The 18,768-nt window shown below is 41.4% G+C and overlaps 1 protein-coding gene across 4 annotated transcripts in view; it reads left to right on the top strand.

The window, feature by feature from the left end:
• The window catches only part of FYN (FYN proto-oncogene, Src family tyrosine kinase), a 127,848-nt gene that overhangs the window by 11,167 nt on the left and 97,913 nt on the right, over window positions 1-18,768 (top strand). Inside the window, exon 1 of one of the 4 annotated variants that reach the window (XM_042818972.1) lies at window positions 15,939-15,963. The exons of the other annotated variants lie outside the window; for them this stretch is intronic. The gene's annotated coding sequence lies outside the window, so the exon portion shown is untranslated. Of the gene's footprint in view, window positions 1-15,938; window positions 15,964-18,768 lie in introns of those variants that run through there. 4 annotated transcript variants of the gene reach the window in all.

The following is an 18,768-nucleotide window of genomic DNA, read 5'->3' as shown; positions in this document are numbered from 1 at the left end:
ATTAAGTCTGAGATATTCAAATCGTGTTGAAGCTAGGTTCACCCAGTGTGACTCAGGTATTGTTCATATATGCCTAATATATGCATTTTCACTGCGCTGTCTGCAAGATGAGTTGTTAGAGTTGATCTGCAGCTAATATATGCTGTTGGGAAACTGCTGGTGTGCCGACTGGTGTAAAAGAGGCTGATCCTAAAGATATTCCCAGTCTTTTTCTTTTGTTAATGTTGGCAGATGTTTCCAAGCAATACACTGGCTTCTTTGTATACATTTTTTTAATCTCTTAAAAGAGAAATAAGATTAAATAAATAAATAAATCAAAGCAAAGGTCTCTATAAAAGGAGTGGCAAGAGCTGGTGTGTTACTCATATGAGGCACTTGAGGCCATCCCGATGCACTGTTCAGAAGGAATAAGTAATTTAAAACTGCTTTCTCTCCTCTGTTTTGCAATTGTTATAGCGATGTCAGCATTGCCCTAGTAGACAAATTCTCCAGACTCCCTCATTCCCAGTGCCACACCTTTCTCAAGTTCTGCACCTCTTCCAGAACAGCCAACCTTGGGCTGGTCAAGTAACTTGCTGACTGCATGCAATGCGTATGAACAAAAATGTCAGAAACGTTCCTTTTATGCTATAGATATGAGTCAGAATATTTATTTTTTTTCCATCATCTCAGGACGTTATTCTCTGACAAGCTTGTTGTGGCTTTCTACTTGAAATGAGGCCTCATAGTTTTTGTTTCTAAGTGCATCTTGACTGCTGTTTGAGTTGGCCCTTTGCTTCCTCTGAGTCTTTCTTGTAGTGATTTCCCAGTGTCAGTCTTGTCAAGAATTACTTTTTAGCACCTGGGAACCAATTATCACATCACCTGAAGTTTTTTTGTTGCCTTACATTTGATGAAGAACTCTAACTTGCAGTCTCCCATCACTTCTGCTGTAAAGTGAAACCATGCATTACAGTTGACCTTACATTGCAGAATTGCCATTCAACCCCTTGGAGCAGGTTTTTTGGGCAGCAGCAGGCTGTTTTCACAGGTGGTTGTTTTAGGAGAGGCAGGTAAGCAGAGGAGGTCTCTTGCTCAAGGGGCTGTTGGGTTTGGAGCATTTGAATATCAGGCTATCAAGTGCTGCCATAATAAATCAGTACATGGAATGGCTTGGGTTGGAAGGACCTCAAGGATCACGAATCTCTAACCCCCCTGCCTCATGGAGGGCCATCAAGCTCCACATTTAACACTAGACAAAGCTGCTCAGAGCCCCATCCAACCAGGTCCTGAGCACCTCCAGGGACAGAGCATCCACAACCTCTATGGGCATCTGTTCCAGCACCTCACCACTCTCTTGGTAAAGAAAGGTTTTGCTTGATTGGCCATGGCAATTTTCTGTCTTCGTTGGGATATCAGGAGATGTGGAAGGAAAGAGTAGATGAGAAAGAAGGCTGAGGGATCCCAGAGGGCCAGGTGGTGAGGGCCGGGGGCAGGGAAGGGATGCAACTGTAGGAAGCAAAACTTCATTGGCTCAAACTTGTTTTTTAAATGCAGTGACCCTTATTTCTGAAGAAACACAATTTGTAAAGGCAGAATTTTTGTCACCAGACATCTCTGTCAGTCTTTTATAGAATAGGTGAAGGGTTATATATACTTTTAAACACAAGCAGACAAAACCAGAAGCTGCTTCAGTTGGTGATGCTCGGTGAAGGGTTTCAAAAGCCTATAACCATTTTGCCTTGTAGGCATACCCAGCACCCTCAGCAGCTTGTTCTACCAGCCGGCTGCAGCATTTTAGTGATGGGAATTGAAGGCATCTGTGTCTGAGTAATGTTCCTATTGAAGTCTGTCAGAAAATTGGTCGACTTGTGTGTAACCGGAAATAATGTCTTACTAAGTTTAAATTCATGTGGTTAATAGGCAGAATATGTCAAACTAATTTTCTATCTCTTCTTTCTAGGAAGAGGGATTTTTTTAACATCCTTAAAAGTCAGGTTTTATTTGTCTTTCATTCCTTGCTGGAAGTCTTCCTGGACCCCTGCAGGGCTTGCCTGCTTGATTTCAGTGATGACTGTGGGTGCTGCTTAGCATAGGAGGGAGCTGGGACGGGACACAGAGGAAAGGCAAAACATTTCCTTTCTGTTTTCAGGCTGAAGTTTCTCTCTCTGTCTCTTAATCTGGCAGTTTTGACCATGGTCAGCCCTTTCCTCTGGAGGCATCAGGCTTCTGATCTTTCCTGTTTGTTCTGCATTTTCAGCAGCAGCAAAGGTGCTTCTCATCCAGCCCTGTGAGCATGCTGCTTTTATAATAGAATAAATGCAGCTTCCAAGAAGGAGGAAGGAAGGAGGAGTAGGGGCAAAGGAAGGAAACTATTGCTGCAATTGTGTTTGGGTGGGAAACTTGGTAGTTTTTAGAGTTAAATGTGGGATGATTTGTCAGTTTTGTTACCAACTCTGACTTGTTTTTATCTTTTATAGTGGTAGTTTCATTGAGTAGTTCTCATGGAGTAGGGCTGAACAAATGACATCATTGTGGCTCAGTGTGGTATGCGCTAGAGGTACAGTGAAGGTGGAGGCAGTAGCACTCTTCCCTGCAGAGCTCTGAGTTGGGCCTTTGTAGTTGCGCCACGCATCGTGATGGTTTTACACTGGTGTTGCACGCAGCAGGCTGTGATGGAGAGGAAAGAATGTGTCTGCCCCTCACAGGCTGCTCATGATCTGGAAGCCAGCTCAGAGCAGAGTGCTAGCCCTGCTCTTGATGAAAATGATAATGGGTTGTCCATCCTCCTGCAGTTCAGTTCTTTGAGCTCCGAGGCTGATGTGGTGGTATGGGCACCCTGACAACTGCAGGTACCTCTGATGTGGACAGGGATAACCTGCCCTTGCGGTTAGGGGGATGATAGCACTCTAAGCAGTGGCTGCTCACAGCTCCCATCTGGCAAAACCTGTTATTTTCTTCCCGGTTGTTTTCACCTGAACACCTAGTAGTCTAGAAGAAGGAAATCTGCATTCAGTCATTTGTTTTTATAATCTCTTCTGTGTTACATGTTTGTGTGGGCTGCTAGTACATGTCCAGAACAGATCATTTCACAGCTACTGCAAAGTCAAGAACCTGTCTCTGCAATTGCTCTACTGCTTTTTAAGAGAGACATGCTGTGCTCACAGCAAAAGTGAGTGAAGAGCCACTCCTAAAAGTACCAATAACCTACTGCTTCTGTAAGAGAAATCATTTTTCCTAAGTACCAGTATGGCAGAGAGGCTAATAATTGTCTTTATTGCCAGCTTACTTACAAACACGTGCAGAGGTTTCTGTCTGTTGTCAGAGCATGTGCATGGGCAGCGTGCAGCAATGGGAGCTCAAGAGGGAGGGGTGCCTGCCCATAATCTCCACCAAGTATCTCACTTGTCTCTTCTCGGTGTCTGTACCCAGTACTGCCATAACACATGTGTATTTAAGTCAGCATTGACTCAGGCTGCATCTTAAGCCACAAAGCACACAAGCATGTTGAAATTAGGGCGGGTGGGTACAAAGCAAGCTTTCCTGCATCTTGCTTTACTGAGGATTGCATGTTGGAAACTTAGGATGGGGAAAGGATCTTAACGGATCTTAAGTCGCTGCTGCCTTCATGCTGAATGCAGATCATTATTGACCCCTCATAGCTTACCCTATCTGGGAGAGCTCCAGGAATGGGCATCTCCACTGTGTACTCCTGCTCTCTTCTGCATATCAATATTTGGAAAGCTTTTTCTAGCATCCAGTTTTTTGCTTTGTTTGTATAGAGCATCTCTGTTCAGGGAACATAGAGAAATGGGAAGGTCAAAAGAGCGCAGCCCCTGAAAGCTTATCTGTTATTCCTGTCAATGTTGCTTATGCTAGTAGCACACCCTGCTACTTTGTGCAAAGCCTGTATTCTTGTGACAGCTTTTTCTTTCCTTCAAGGCTGCTAACACTCCCCATTCTTTTCCTTCTTTATTAACTTGGCTGATTTCTCTAGGCCATGACATGGAAAAGCCTTCCCTGCAGGTTGTGGGCGAGCAGTGTTAGTTTGTCTGCTGGGATCTCGTGGAGGAAGAGGTGGCTCTTGTGCTGATTCCTGATGAGCAGTGTGATGTTGTGCCAGTGAGGAGAGGAGGGGAAGCAAGAGAAAACAAGCTGTGGTGAGATAGGGCAGAGAAACCTTCACCTGCTGAGTTCCTTGTTGTTTTTTTTTTGCTTTTTTTTTTTTTTTTTTTTTTTTTTTCCCCCAGGCTCTGCAGGTGATTGAACTGGGGATTTGAGGGCTTCTTTCCCTTTGCTGCTAGGACCAACTCATGAAGTCTGTCAGTAAATGTAGTGCTGTGTTCATAACCATGAGTGCCACTGCCCCTCCATTGTGCCTAGCACAGAGAGATGAAAGCAGCATGACGTTTTCAATTTCTCCCTGAGCTTAAACAGGAGAGATTGTGCATCAGCCTGCTGATTAATCACAGGCACTCATGTGATGAACAGTCCTCCGGGGATGGAAAAGGTTAGTTTGCTTTTAACAGTCTTAAAATAGCCCCATTTCAAAGAACATTTCCATGATTCTTTTTCTTAAGTCAAGGATGCAGAAGTGCTTGCAGTGTTGTGTGCATGACAGTGTGTTTGTACGGTGTGACCACAGGCTTTTTTCCTGTCAGGGCCCTTGCTTCCCCCATCAGATTGCTCCAGACCGAGCTTGGATCAGAAGACAGATGAGTTTCTGTAGAAGGGCAGCTGCAGGAACTGGGAGGTGCTGTGTGAAAGAGGTGGGGAGCTCTGTGGGAGGGGAAAGGAGAGGATCTGCTCGACATGTAGGAAACAAAATCTGTTTATGCACATGGTTATGAAAAAATGACTGATTTTCCCTGTGCACCCATGCTGATAGGCTATGGGGTGACTGGAGGAGTGTTGAGCACATGCAAGTGCAAATGGAGTCAATGGGCTCATTGCTCCAAGTGTACTGAATAGTCAGGCCTCGTTTGTCTCCAATTGGGCACCTAAATAAAGGGCACTTTTGAATTTATCTTCTCACTGTCAGTTCCTGTCATAAAGTGCCAATAATGCTTCTGGTGTCTTAGGATGCTGTGGAGGGGGGAAAAAAAAAGCATGCTTTGTGAGGAAAAACTCAAGTATTGCAGGGACCCATGAGTAAACTCGTTTTGTGTTCTCAGCGGGCTGAGAATAGCAGTCTGTGGATGCCCCCCCAAAAAGAGTATTAAATGACCACACTGAATAAGCATCAGTCATTTTAGGCACTGAGGGAGACTGTACTCGTGTGGAAACCTCTCAATGTGCTCTGCAGGGAAGAGCTGTCTCAGCATGAAGTGAGGGGCAAGCGGAGGAAAGCCAGGAGCATCTCCAGAGAGCGCTGGGTTTGTGCACCATTTTATTGCCGTGGCATTTCTGTCATGCAAAGAGGTGTAGCTGTTCTTTGGATACAAACCTCTGAGGTGCTGGGGGGAGAGCTGGGGAGCGTGACCTGGTATTGCTCACGTTTGCCCAGAGCCTTGCCACACAGAGGTCTCTGCTAGCTTGTGCTGCGAGTCTGAGCATGTGAACAGTCCTCATTTGCTGCCGCGCGCAGTGTTTGTGGCAAAGATGACAAACCAGCCTTTGTGTGAGTGCAAAACCGGGCAGACCAAAGCACAGGATGGAAATTTGGTGCTGTTACGATGGTGGGTGTCTGTGGGCTCCTCACCTCTTTGTTGCTTGTGGTGGGAACAAGAATGGGTCTGAAAGCCGTGTTAGTTTTGTGGGGCACTGGACTGGATTAGAGAAGTTGTATTGTTGAGGGAAGAGGATTTCGGACCCTGCAGGATCTTAAAACTTCTGTATTTTAACCATCTGACTCTCAGCATGTGGGTTTCAGTGCCCAGTAACACTTTTAATTTTATATACTAACTGCTGGGGATCTGGTCTTCGTGTGAAGAACTCTGTAGTTATAAAGAATGTAAAACAGCTCTTTAATTGATATGTATTAGATCTTACTGTCCTTTACAGGTAGCACAAAGCAAAGTCAGAACATAAACAAGCAGCCCCACATATGGCAGCACAGTTACTCTGGTTTATTTTATGCCTAATTATGCTTGAAAGGTGTTGGGGAAATTGAGAACTTGGCTTTTGGCACTTCTCAGCACAATCTTAATTAACCATCGACACCCTTTTTCATGTAATCCTGTGAAGAGCTCCAGCCCTGTGTTCTTATTTCCCTCCTCTCATTGCAGAGTTAATACTCTCTATTTCATAAGCTAGCATATCTTCTCTTTTGCCAGTTATTTTTAAACTTTTCTGAAAACTGTTTGGAGGTGCCCCTGTGTGTCAAAGCACATCTGATTGAGCCGTCATCCCTTTCTGACTTTCAGCAGAAGACTTCAGGGAAATATATAAATATCTGCAGTGCCTGCAGTGGGGGCAATGGAACATTGTGAAGTGCACTTGTGCTGTTAAGCAGGGATTGTAGAATGCACAGAAGACATGCGAGGAAGCAGCTAAATACAGCTTTTATTGGCAAAGTGAAGTGTTTGTAAATGAAGCCTCTTGTAGATGTTGAATTGATTTTGGTGGGTTGGTTTTTTTTTTTGGTCATTTGTATTGACAGAGTATAGAGAAATATAACACATAAAGTTGCTGAATAGCTCTGGTAATGTTGCAATCAGCCAATTTTTATAAGTAGGAGTAACAAGGAAAAGTTCTCTGCCTTCCTAAAAATTCAGTTTTTGTGTTTCATGATGATTTTTTAACTAGAGATGATAGACTTGATAAATTATTTGATACCATTTTGAAAAGTTACTTTAGTTACTGGAAGGAAGAGTAACTTTTTTTTCTTCTTGATTTTTGTTTCTATCTCCTTGTTGGAAAGATGAGGATTGTGAGAGGAAGGGAAGAAATGGGGGGGGAGGAGATCTTGTTTGGTGGTTGACTTGTATTTGAAGGAAAAAATATTTTTAAACCTCCAAAATAGCATTTGATTCATATAATCCCTGGTGTGCTTGTATAATCTGCTTATGATTTATAATACAAAATCAAAAAATCCCCTCAAGTCCTTGGTCAGAAGTATTTTGGCACTTGAAACACTTTAAGGAGTCTAAAGGGAGGGAAAAAAAAAAAGCCAACCACCACCTCTGTCTTATTAACATTTTTGTATTAACAATAGCTGATTCAATGCCAATATTGCCTGTCCCCAGCGCGATGCTGATGACATCTTGAGAGAGGTGGGTAGATGTCTATATTGTGCTCTGAGAAAATGTTACATGAACTTAGACTTGCAATTCTGTTTTTCCTTCTTTAAACAACAAGAGCAAAAGAAAAAAATAAAGGTCAGATATCTGTGAGAGGTCATCTTCCTTTGGCTGAATACTGCAAAGTAAACCAGGTCACAAGTGCATACATGCATCTCAAACAGGCTTTACAGTACATCTGCACTTAAATTCTTGCATGTTTATTTTCTCTATATGTATTTTTATAGTAATGTGTGTTCTCTAAAATTCAAAGCAAGAGATTCTACGGAACGTGGTGTTGCTTGTAGTTGTAGCTTTAACAAAAACCTGATTGTATTTCAGGACACAAGCAAATGGAGCTCACACTTAACTTACTAATTTCAAACAGCCACTTCCTGTGACTGATTTCCTGAGGACTCCCGAGGACAGTGGTCTTTTCCATTGTCATTTTGTTCGTCAGTATAAAGCAGAGATTATCTGCCTTCTGCCATTTCCTCTTCTCTCTGTTTCTTTCTGGGCAGAAGGGAAAATAACTTTTCCCTCTGGCCAATGCAGCTGTTAGCACGTCATGAAACTTCTCTAAGTCCAGCTGCAGGAAACTTTGCCCAAGTGGACCATATGTACTCTGGGTCTCATTCTGTTGTCTTGCTTGTTTTTATTTAATGTTGTTAGTGTGCTGGTTTTGCTTTGAAAAATTTGCTTTACTGTAGCAGAGTTTGCTGCGGAGATGCTGTGATCAATTTGTGGTTCCTTGTGGGGAAACTTTTTAATTGAAATGCCACATGATAGGAAAAAAAATTTAATAAAAATCTAATGCAAGTGCACTATGTTTCATAAGGTAAGAAAGTTGCTTTTAAGCAATATTACAATAGCACATATGTGACAGAAGCATCTGTGCCATGATAAATGTTATGAAAATATTATAGCTGCCTATAGAATTTAGGGTCTTTTCTTCTTTAATAACTGTCTTTTTTCTGCCATCTGCTGTTCAATTCAGACCTCTTTCATTCTACTTCTGAGTTTGTTGCAGTCACTGTTTCAGTCTCACTGCAAGGAAAATCTCACTTGCGAAACTCCAATGTAATCTATAGGAAAAAATGCTGCATTTGAATTATTTCAAAATACTTTTCAAGGATCAAAATGATAAATTAATAATCATATTAAAAAAAAATATCGATCTGTATATGTTTCTCTTTGCCCTCTCCCCCACCAACACCTTGGCCTGTGGTATTGGTGTTTCCACTCAGAAAAGACACATCTGACAGCTGTGTTGGAGAGGTCAGGGAATGAAGGGACATGAGACCCACATTGACTTGATTTGTGTTGAGAGGAAAAGTCACACTAGAAAAAAAAGACTTGCTATAGAATCTACGTGGGGTGAACTGATCCTATCTGAAAAAGCATTGCTGCAGCCAATCCTCTATCAAGGGGATACATGGCCCTGCTGGAGCAGTGTTTGGGTGGAGCTGCTGGCCGTCCCTCTGGATTGAGAAAAGGTGGTGAAAAATACAGCCAGGGCAGGAATGAGCCTGCAGAAGGCACACAACTGTTGAAACTAAAACAGAAAATACATACACTTGAAAAGAGCAAAATCCCACAGTGGCATGTAATATGGATGAGAGTGGGTTGAAGCCAAATAATGGAAGTTTTTATCAAAACCAGAGGAGATGCTGCGAGTTCCTTGACAAGGAAGCTGTTTGGTTGTTATAATTAAAAGCAGTAATAAGCATTTTGATGTTTCAGAGTGGGTCTGTTTGGGATGTGGCAGTGCAGAGCATTTGTGTTTAATCTGATCTACTCCCCAGGAGTGGGATAGTGGCTTTGAGTGCAAGGCTGGGGAGAGATCGTTTATGTGTGCAAAGAGAACACATGAAACTTCCAGGACCAGGGTGAAGATGCTGAGATGAGAAATGCTGAACCAAGCCGAGACTGGAACAGCTCAGCACAAGGGGTGGGGAGGTGTGGTTGTAGGAATCATAGAATCACAGGGTAGCTGATGCGGGAAGGGTCCTCTGGAGGCCATCTGGATGCTTTGGTGAAGTGTAAGGGAAGAAATACGGGAGACAGAGGAGTGTCTGAGCAGGAGGCATGCACAGGCTGCTGTACCAGTCCTTTATGGCTAGACTTGGGAGAGAGGTGGCACCAGGCCCATGGAACATCAGAACCAGAGCAACCCACTTTGTGGTCTCCATCCCTTCTGACTGGGAGAGAGTGGGGGGTTGGGCACACGGAGGGAAGCATGGCATTGTACGTAGTAGGTGCTGTTCTGGGGCTGTACCTAATGTGCTAGGGGTGACTTTCAGTATTTATTATTTTCTGGGCCCTCAGAGTGAGGAACAGCCTTGTTGCCTGCCAGTGCCATCACAACAAAACACTTGCAGCAAAATGGCAGAACGCTTCTGTGTATTTTTAACTGGCTTAAGTGTGTGAGATGGCAAGGCTTGGAGCTCTCTTATTTGCTCTCAGTTGCTTCATTTTTTTTCCCCTGGATTAGCATTCAGGGGAGTGTTTTGGTTTTAGGGTGTGTTGGGTTGTTTTGGAAGGAAGCAAACTGCAGTCAAGGGGGCGGGTCGCAGGGAATAGTAGTGGGGAATGGGATACAGTTGGAGAAGAAGCAGTTCTACAAAAACCCACTTGCCCATCACAAAGAAAAGCTAAGAGAGGAAAACACGTTTCTTTCATTTCATTTTTCTAGTCCTTTATCTCAAGGTAAATGTTTAAATTCTAAGTACCAAATGAAGGAGCTACGTGAAGGGCAGCATTTGCTGTGCCTCGCAGCGTGTTGCGTGGTACAATAGAGAATTCTTCAGAGAACCTGGAAATCACAGTGAAGAAATAGGACAAATGTTCAAAACTTTCTTAATTAACTTGCATTATCAGTTGCTGCACTGGGTTGGTTTTTCTCATTTGAATTTTCAATCTAGAGCTCCTTCTGAACAGAGTATTTCATTACTACTGCTACAATTTAGTCCTTGCAATCTGAACATTTCAAAAAATGATGGACTTTCCTATCTAAGAAAAAGCTACACAAAGTTCTGGCTTTTAAAAGCTTAAAACTCATTCTGATATAAATGAGAAAAGTCTAGTCTCACTATGAATCTTTTTTTTCTGAGAAAGTTAGGAGGTTTTCATATTTATTTAGATAGAGATGTTTTAAAATTTGCACGCGGTTCTTTGAAATTGTATATTTTGTTGCTGAAAGTGTCATTTTTAGCTCTAAATAAAAAATGATAAATATCCAGGAGTCTGGAGCTCCAGGATTAATGTGGTTGAACTAGTTAAATGTTAAATCTATTCAAAGAAAAACTGCATAGAGCCTGCAAATGTTCCTGTATTCAAGTAAATCCTTTTTATATTGAGTCTGGTTTGCTAAAGACGTAAGTGCTCTGCCAGCTTGTTCTGTATAGATAAGTTATACCTATGTTACAGGTGTTATCTTAGGGTGTTGTATTTGCTGTCCCAGTAATCCTAAGCTGAGCACACAATTTAATTCTGTTTTGTATTTAAATAGGAATCGGCCTTCTTGAATTGGAGGCAAAGTGCTGTAGAACACAGTAGATTTTATAGAAATGCTTCAAAATCCCTGATGAGTGGAAGCATAAGTTTCTCAAGAAATGGCATGGGCTGTGTTTTAGTATTTCTCTCTTTTCCTTCAAATATATATCTCTTCAAACTTCATCCGGTAAGAGCTCTCAGTGGACGTTAGTTAAAGTTGTTTTTATCTGTGGGGTGGAAGTATTGCATATCCCAGTGCCGTGGTTTTGTGCTAGTGAGTGCTGCTGGGTCTTGTGCTGATCAAGTGACTGAGAGATCTTAATTCCATGTCTTGACTTAGCAGCCCAGCCACGCATTCCCTTATCCCCCATTTTAAGTGGAAAAGTTTGCAAAAGGGTGATCAGAATGGTGTTTTCATTTCACTTAGCTTACCAGAACCCTTGGATAAAATGCTGCAGATGAAGAAATGCATCCAGATTCCACACTGAGTACTCAGAAGTGGGGTAGTAACAAGCATTTGCACTGGGACGAGTTTCAGTGCCCTGTGTTCTCCAAATAAAAGATTCTTGTTTTTGCCTAGCTACATTCTTCAAAGTGACCGGGATGTTTTGGCTGCAGCTCCTCAGAAAACTCAGCCTAGGCTTGATACATAGATCTTCAGCACAAAAGGTCTAAACAGTTGCAAAGGTTTCCTAAGCAATGAAGAGCAATGTGTTGGAAGGCTACAGATAGCCCCAAATGTAAATTACTGCTTTACTCTCCAAGGTTTGGAATTTTAAATTTGCATCTCAGAATTCAGATTGGACTTTTTTTTTTTTTTCCTGCTGGCATCATCCCATAGCTTTCTCTTTTTCTGCATGTTAAATAAAAGCCAGAGAATTGTTCCACCTTTACCCATACCCGTGGCACATACCCGTCTCTGACTTAACTGGATCATGGAGCTTTAGGAAAGGTTTTTAACACTACAGGGAGGAAAAAAGCACATCTCTTAGCTTCTTTGTAATTAGACTGTAGTAAAACTGTACACATGATGTTTGATAGCCCTTCTAACACTTGCCAGCATTACAGCAAAACTGGATGCTGTTCCATGTAACAGAGTGCAGACACTGATTGATGTTCTAGGCCTACGGATTTCTCTCTTGACAGTGAGTTCAACAGGCTAACTGCTCACATGAAAACATATTCCTTCTACTGTGGCCTAATTTCTGTTGTACCTTTTCTTTCTGAATTTGAGATGGATATCATTAATTTCCGCTCTCCTGATGTATTTCTCTGTATTTATTTTGCAACTCTCAGTTAATATAATCCTAATCTTCTGTTCCATCCTACAAGTCATTACTGGTCTTTTCGGAGCCACCGATGTCCACCTTATCCTTAAGCCAGTCCCTCTGTTTGATGGGGTGATTGCGATGGTGCCTAGTGTTCCAGGTGATGCCCAACTCTGTTCTGTTTTTAGAGCTCCATCTCCCTCCCAGCCTGTCCACCCCTTGAGGGGTTGAAATACACAGAGTCGTGTCCTATGCTCACTTCACCAGCACCTCACCTACACAGATGGCTCTGTGGGGGACAAATGTTGTCAAGCACCATCCATTCACATGGGCTTTTCTGAAGATGATGCAAGATTACTACTCTGGAACTCACTCATCTATAAATGGAAACCTCTGCAATACTCTTTGTATTCTTGAGGAGTTCTGAGCACTGTAAGAGCTGTACAATTACTGTGATTGAATCAAATGTAAACCCATCCAAGAGGCAAGTGGGTGTTTCCAGAAATGATCCTGGTTGAGGTATAATCAGTTTTAAATCTGTACTGTTATATATAAAATCTGTGGTCAAAAACTTGGTAAAAACTTCAGAAAAATTTTTTCTGCTTCAAAGAGAAGATATATTTAGCTTAAAGTAATCACAAGGCAAACATGGCTGTGGTCTGTAATTTTTATGGATATAGTTAACAAGTATTTTTGGAGGTTTGGGAGCTGTTGATAAAATGACAAACTGCTCTTGCCTCATGAACATTTCCCTCACTCTGGAAACAGTAAATGCACTAGAGAGTAGTGGTGATAAGTTATGCGTTTCCATAAAAAATACATATTTATATTAATATATTTCATCATTATGTGGTATCTGTACAGGAATTACTCTGTCTGCAACCTAGTGTTACCCTCATTGTTTTCAGTTGTGATAATTTAAGTGCTGAGGAAGGGAGCTTTCTGCTCTGGGGGAAATGGGTGGGGGGACAACGCTTGCCATACCTCTGCTGGGAGTTGCAGGCAGCTCCTCCGAGCAGCTTTGCCTCACAAGTATGCTGCAAGGGAAAGGGGACCTGCTGTGGGCTCCCCCTTCTGCATTGTGCTGCCTGAGGATGAAGGAGTCCCGGAGCTCAGCTGTCAAGGCAGCATTGCCATCTTTCAGGCAAATGTGTTGTCAGTGGGAAAACATATTGTAAGGAAGCTCCAGCAGGCTGTGCAACCCTTGATTTCATTCCTCAATACCACCTTGACTGTGCCCCTACCCCTCACTAAGACATCACAGCTCCTGTTGAGGACATTTTCTAACAACTGACTCAATAGATTAGGGCAGTGCAGGTGCTCGGCCCACTCCCTCAGCACCCTTTGGGACCACAGAGACCAGGCCCTGGGTAATTTCAGACCTCCAGGAGGCAGGAACAGTTCCTCCTGGTAAAGTCATCTGCCTTACTTTTCTTTCTCTTTAATTTGGTTAGTTCTGTTGTCATCTTTTAGTTTTTCCATAAATAAGCAAGGAACCGCTACCGATAATGAACAGCTAACAGAGTGATTGTAAACTCCATCCCATCAAATAGAGAGCTTCCTTCAGCAAACCACAGAAGTTGTATTCATTTTAGTCAGCCATTATCCCTACCACAATTTTAAAAAACAGAATGACTTTCAGTTCTAGAAGGGCATTGAAACGTAGGATTCTGAAATGGAATGGATCAACTTTGCCCACATCGCTTACTGGGAATAAAGGATCCCCCGGGGTTATTCTGTCAAATTAACTTTGTAGCTAAGTATATACCATGGAAAAAGATCTGTTGAACAAACTTAAATGTGCAGGTATTGGTTTATAATGGATTTGTGTCCTTTCTGTCACATTTTCCTTTCTTCTGCACTTCCTTTGTTGTATCTTGCCTTTAATTATTTTTGAAATCCTAAGAAGAATCTGTATCTGTGCTGTATTTCATAGGACAGCAACGCAGGGATGCCTTGGCAGTCTCTGAAGTGCTTCAGAATAAGTTCTAAGAAGTAGAAAGGATGGAAAAGGCTTCAGCTGAAATTCCTTTCATCAGACTATTCAGTGTGACAGCTCTCGTGAAATGGCAAAATCAGGTCAAAACTGCCAGACCCCCACTTTCTGAAAGAAAATTATGTATAAACCTAACACTTCAAACCTCCGGAAGAAAGAAGTTTATAAACAAGTATCATTATGGTATGTAAGACAGAAAATAGTATCAAAATAAATGCGTTGCCTCCCATTGCTTATTTCAGAGCTTTTCTTCACTCAGTATCATAGTGTTTGTGGTTTCTGAATAATATCTGTGTTCTGACAATCCCTAACTGCCAGGGAGACTCTGGCGATGTGTTCACTGGTACCACTGAGTCTTGCCTTGGATGAGCCCTTTGGCTCTGATCTGAGTAGAAGGAGGGTGTGAGTGTTTGTGACAGGCTGGGCTGGGCCGAGGCACGAGGCTAGCAGTGGAGGTCCCTTTCTGTGCCACCTCTGCTGGGCCTGTGATGTGCTTGGAGCTGGGGAGCCTATGGACCTCCATCATCTCCAGCCCTATGTAAAGCTGAGAGTGTATGGGTGAACAAGCCTCATTCTCCCTTGCCCAAGTTTTATGTAAGGCTTTGTTAATCACCTTCATCCATCAATTGGTGTTCCTGAGATTCTTCAAAACTTGATCAGAGAATCACAGAGTGACTGTGGTAGAAAGGGACTTCTGGAGGTGAACTTGTCCAACCTTCTGCTCAAACCACTTGAACCAGGACTGTGTCCAGATGGTCTGTGAAGGAGACCATCCAAGGAGGGAGAATCTACAGCCTCTGTGGGTGAGCTGTGCTTGAGTCCTGAGAAGTAAAACCAAGCGCACAATTTCAGTAGGCATTCATCTCTGACATAACTGGCCTTTTGTATCTGCTGCTTCACACTAGAACATTTGACAGCAAGGCAGAGAGTTCAACTTTTAGTCTTCTTTCCAGCTAGCATCAGCTTCTAGCTTCTCTCTTCCTGTGAATTTATTCAGACCAAGCTTGTGTCATTTTGATAGAAATGAAACTGTTTTCCATCAAACTCAAGTATTTGCTGAAGATAGCTGCTTCCACTACATATGTTGCTGGCAGCCGTAAGAAAGTTGGAATCATCTTGGCTACTGAAGCAATTCAGTAATTTATTGTGCACATTTCAGTAGCTCTAATAGGAGCTAGATTTGGCCAAATTAAATTTAAAATCCTGTTTACTTCTTCACTAGTCAATGGTAGCTTTGAAATGTGTTTTGGAAACTTGATGAGATCTCATTGCACAAGCCAGGAGAATTTGTCTTAATTGAATCTGACCTTTAGAAGTTCGTTATTTGGAGCTGTGTTTCTATTCTTCTCTTCAATGCCTGGCAGTGCAATCTTTATCTTCTGCAACCCAAGCTGTGCCCTCTAAACTGCTCACATGCAAAATGCCATAGCTTCAGAGACATTTCCTTTGCCAGAATGACTACTAGATTGGCCCATTTGTGTGCATTTATCAGTTTTTCACATATGAAAGCAGTTGCGTACACCAGTTTCTTAGTAGGCGGATTTGTTTCTTTTTTTTGGTGAGAATTGCACTGGAAATTGTCTTTGCTGATAATTAATATTTTAATTTAGCAATATGTTTATTAATACTGCCATTTGGTTTTCTATTTTATTCTAGGAATTATTTTGAGTGTTTAATGAAAACCATCATGATTTTTTTCATTTGAGTATTTCATTTTTAGGTTTTTGTTTTTTGGTTTTTGGTTTTTTTTTGTATGAGTCTGAACCTTTTTTTCATCCTTAAAACATTTCTAAATGCTTGGATCGAGAATGTGAGTTCTAATGAGGCTGTATCATTGTATTTTTTTAATTAGATGGCAAGATAAAGAACAATACAAAGTTTTCTGTTGAGCAAGCATGCATGCAGCTTTTGACTATTCCTTTCTTTCTGTGTATCCACAGGAGTACAGTTTCATCCTCTTGGTCGCTTCCAACTGGGAAATTAACTCCTAAGATATTTGCCACTGGTAAATAGCTGCAAGAAAACAAAATTGCCTGCAATTTCTTTTAGAGGTGATTTAGCATGAACTTTAGTTTAGTAAGAACTACACTAAATGAGTGCTGTGACTGCTATCCACTTAATATTTTATTTCTCGTAATGGCAAACAAGTCAGCACGGGATAAGTTGGGATCTATGCTTGCAGCTGGTAGATTTTTGAGTAGCAACTGTTCTGAGTTTGTGTGTTCTGCCCTTACGTTAAGTTACTTGCTCCTTCCCTTCTGCACATGCCACACAGGGTGAAAATATGCTTGAGAGTTGATACCATCATGTATGCATGTTCTATCAGAAGCTCAAAAGCTACAAGACATGTAGCTGTTAGCATCTTGGACCTAGAAGTGGAACTTCTGGCCCAAGTTTCATGAAATTTCAGCTACACAGATCATATTTCCGTTAGCAAAGATGTCTGTTAAAGATGTTCCTTGCAGCCATGTTAGTGCAGTCTAGGACAGAAGGCTGGTTTGAAAGAGACCTTGTTCCTCTTATGCTAAATGATTTAACTTGAGTACGGTCTATAGTTATCTTTATATACATGTTAAACTCAATTCTTAATGTCCATGACAGCTGAAACTCCTGAATAAACTTACTTCTATTATCATTTACAACATATGGATTCAGGATCATTGAATTCCCTTGAGTTGTCTTTGTTTGTTGGTGTCTGTGGCCGTGCTGGATCTGTAACTTTGAGTCCACTTCAAATAGCGCAAAAGGAATTAGATACATGACTTTGTTTATTTTTCACTGTTTCAGAATAGCTGAAAGCAAAACCTGATTTACTTATTTTTTTGATTGCCTTTCTGAATATAAATAGGTAGCATGAGTTTCATTTCTTGGTGACATACCAAGCAGATGTATATCTTGGTGAAATCATAGAGGAACCTCAGCACTGTTGTGGCAAGGATGCCAAAACTTTGGCACCGTTGGAGCTACAGCAAGAAGGACAAAAATAAGAACTAAACTTTTTTTATATATACTTTTTTTTTTTTTTTCCCCTACGGGAGTATCCTGATGCCCTGTTAAATGGTTGTTAATGACAAGTATTATTTTCTAAAACATTCAAAATTGCTTTGTAGATGAGTAATTTTGTAATACATGTAAAAATGTCAATATAGCCGTGGTGGGAAAAGACAACCTGCATGCTGCTGCTGTGTATCAGAGGGACACTGTGCAGGAACTGGGAGCAGAGCAGCACCATTAGTTGACTGTTTTGTACCCAGAACCAGCAGCACCCCCATCACATGTGCAGCCTCCTTCCTGGATCTGGGGGCTGCAAGCCCTGCTGTGTGCAAGTGTTGATGCAGGCAGGGTGACAAACCACCAGCCTTAGCCATAAGCTGAATCTTGATTCTTTGCCATCCTGTTTTAACTGTAGCAACGGAAATGTAGAGATTGATCATGAGCTAACCAAAGTTAATGGGAAGGCCTCTATTTGATATCAGCAGAACTTGACATCAATAGTGCAATTTCTTTGGAGAAAAGGCTCCTCTGTGGTAGTCTTTAAGCAAGAGTTTCTGTAAAAGCAGAGAACCTCTGACTGTAATCAATTTCAGTCCCTTTTAATGTGCTGGTTCCCAGTTATCATGAATAGTGAACAGCTCTTTGTGCTTGCTGGGTGCATGGCTGCATGTGCAGTGATATCATGGCTGCTGAGGAACAGATTTTGATGAAGCTGTTGCACTGTGAGCTTAGCTACAGATGGGAAGTACCTTTCCTGTGGAATTTAGATTAAAATTGCCATATGTAAAATACCTTCTGCAGTTTGAAAATCTAGATTGGGTTTTAATTGATAAAGCAAGTATTAAAATTTTAAGTATATAATCTTTTCTGATGATGTCTTTCTTCCCCAAGGTCAGTGGTGTCTGTTTATATTTCACGTCATGAAATTTTTATAGGAAAAAAAATGAATCAGTGTTTTGATTATGAGGTGGAAGCCCAGAGTTGAAATATTACTGGCTATTGTTTCCTGCAAGTTCTCTGTCTGTGAATGGGTGTGTAGTGCATTTTTTTCAATTGCGGATGTATCTCCTGGTTATCTCATTAATCATACTTAAAGTTAATAGGCTTTTAAAACATACCTATAACATCACATTGCTTTGTGTTTAATTAAATGTGTGTCTAATCCTACAGTTGTTAATTTGTCAAAGTCCCACTGGAACTTATTGCCATCTGATCAAATACAGGAGAGCTGGATAGAATCGAATAGGTCTTCAGAAAGTGAGTGCATGTCTAAGAGAAATCTTTCTTCTTATTTTTAATGGTATTCTAGTACCATCTAAGCTTTTGGTTATTTAGTGGTTAAAGTGTTTCCTCTCATTTTGACAGCAAATTGCTGTATCTGTTTAATTTTCTTTGGATCATTTCCTGTCCACAAAAGACTCTATCATAATTCTCAGCCTTTCTAGTATACACTCAATAGATAGGAAGTTATAGCTTCCTAATAGACCACATTCATGCAGAAATCTGTAAACATCCTTTTTACATCCCTTTTTTTCAAGTTTACTCATTAGTTATTCCTGCTACACTGCTTTGTGTGACAGATTGGCTAGTCAGTGATTGTAAAATATGAACCTTTTCACTGTCAGTGTGCCAGATGAAAACAATACTGAGGACACATTACCAGTTTGAATATTAGGATATTGTATGTAGCCTTAAATGCACACCCAATGTGGATTTTTTTAAGTGTCCAAGCAAACATAAATGTTTGTTTAGTTTTGCATAGATAGATAACCTGCTCTGGTTTTGTGTGTATAAAAAAAAACTGTAAAAATTCATT

The sequence above is a fragment of the Centrocercus urophasianus genome, unplaced genomic scaffold, assembly GCF_019232065.1.
Source record: "Centrocercus urophasianus isolate 14NV4802_14NV808 unplaced genomic scaffold, USGS_Curo_1.0 seq_10, whole genome shotgun sequence".
Taxonomy (NCBI): Eukaryota; Metazoa; Chordata; class Aves; order Galliformes; family Phasianidae; genus Centrocercus; species Centrocercus urophasianus.
The sequence above is the reverse complement of the archived record's forward strand: the minus strand, read 5'-3'. Positions and strand labels throughout refer to the sequence as shown.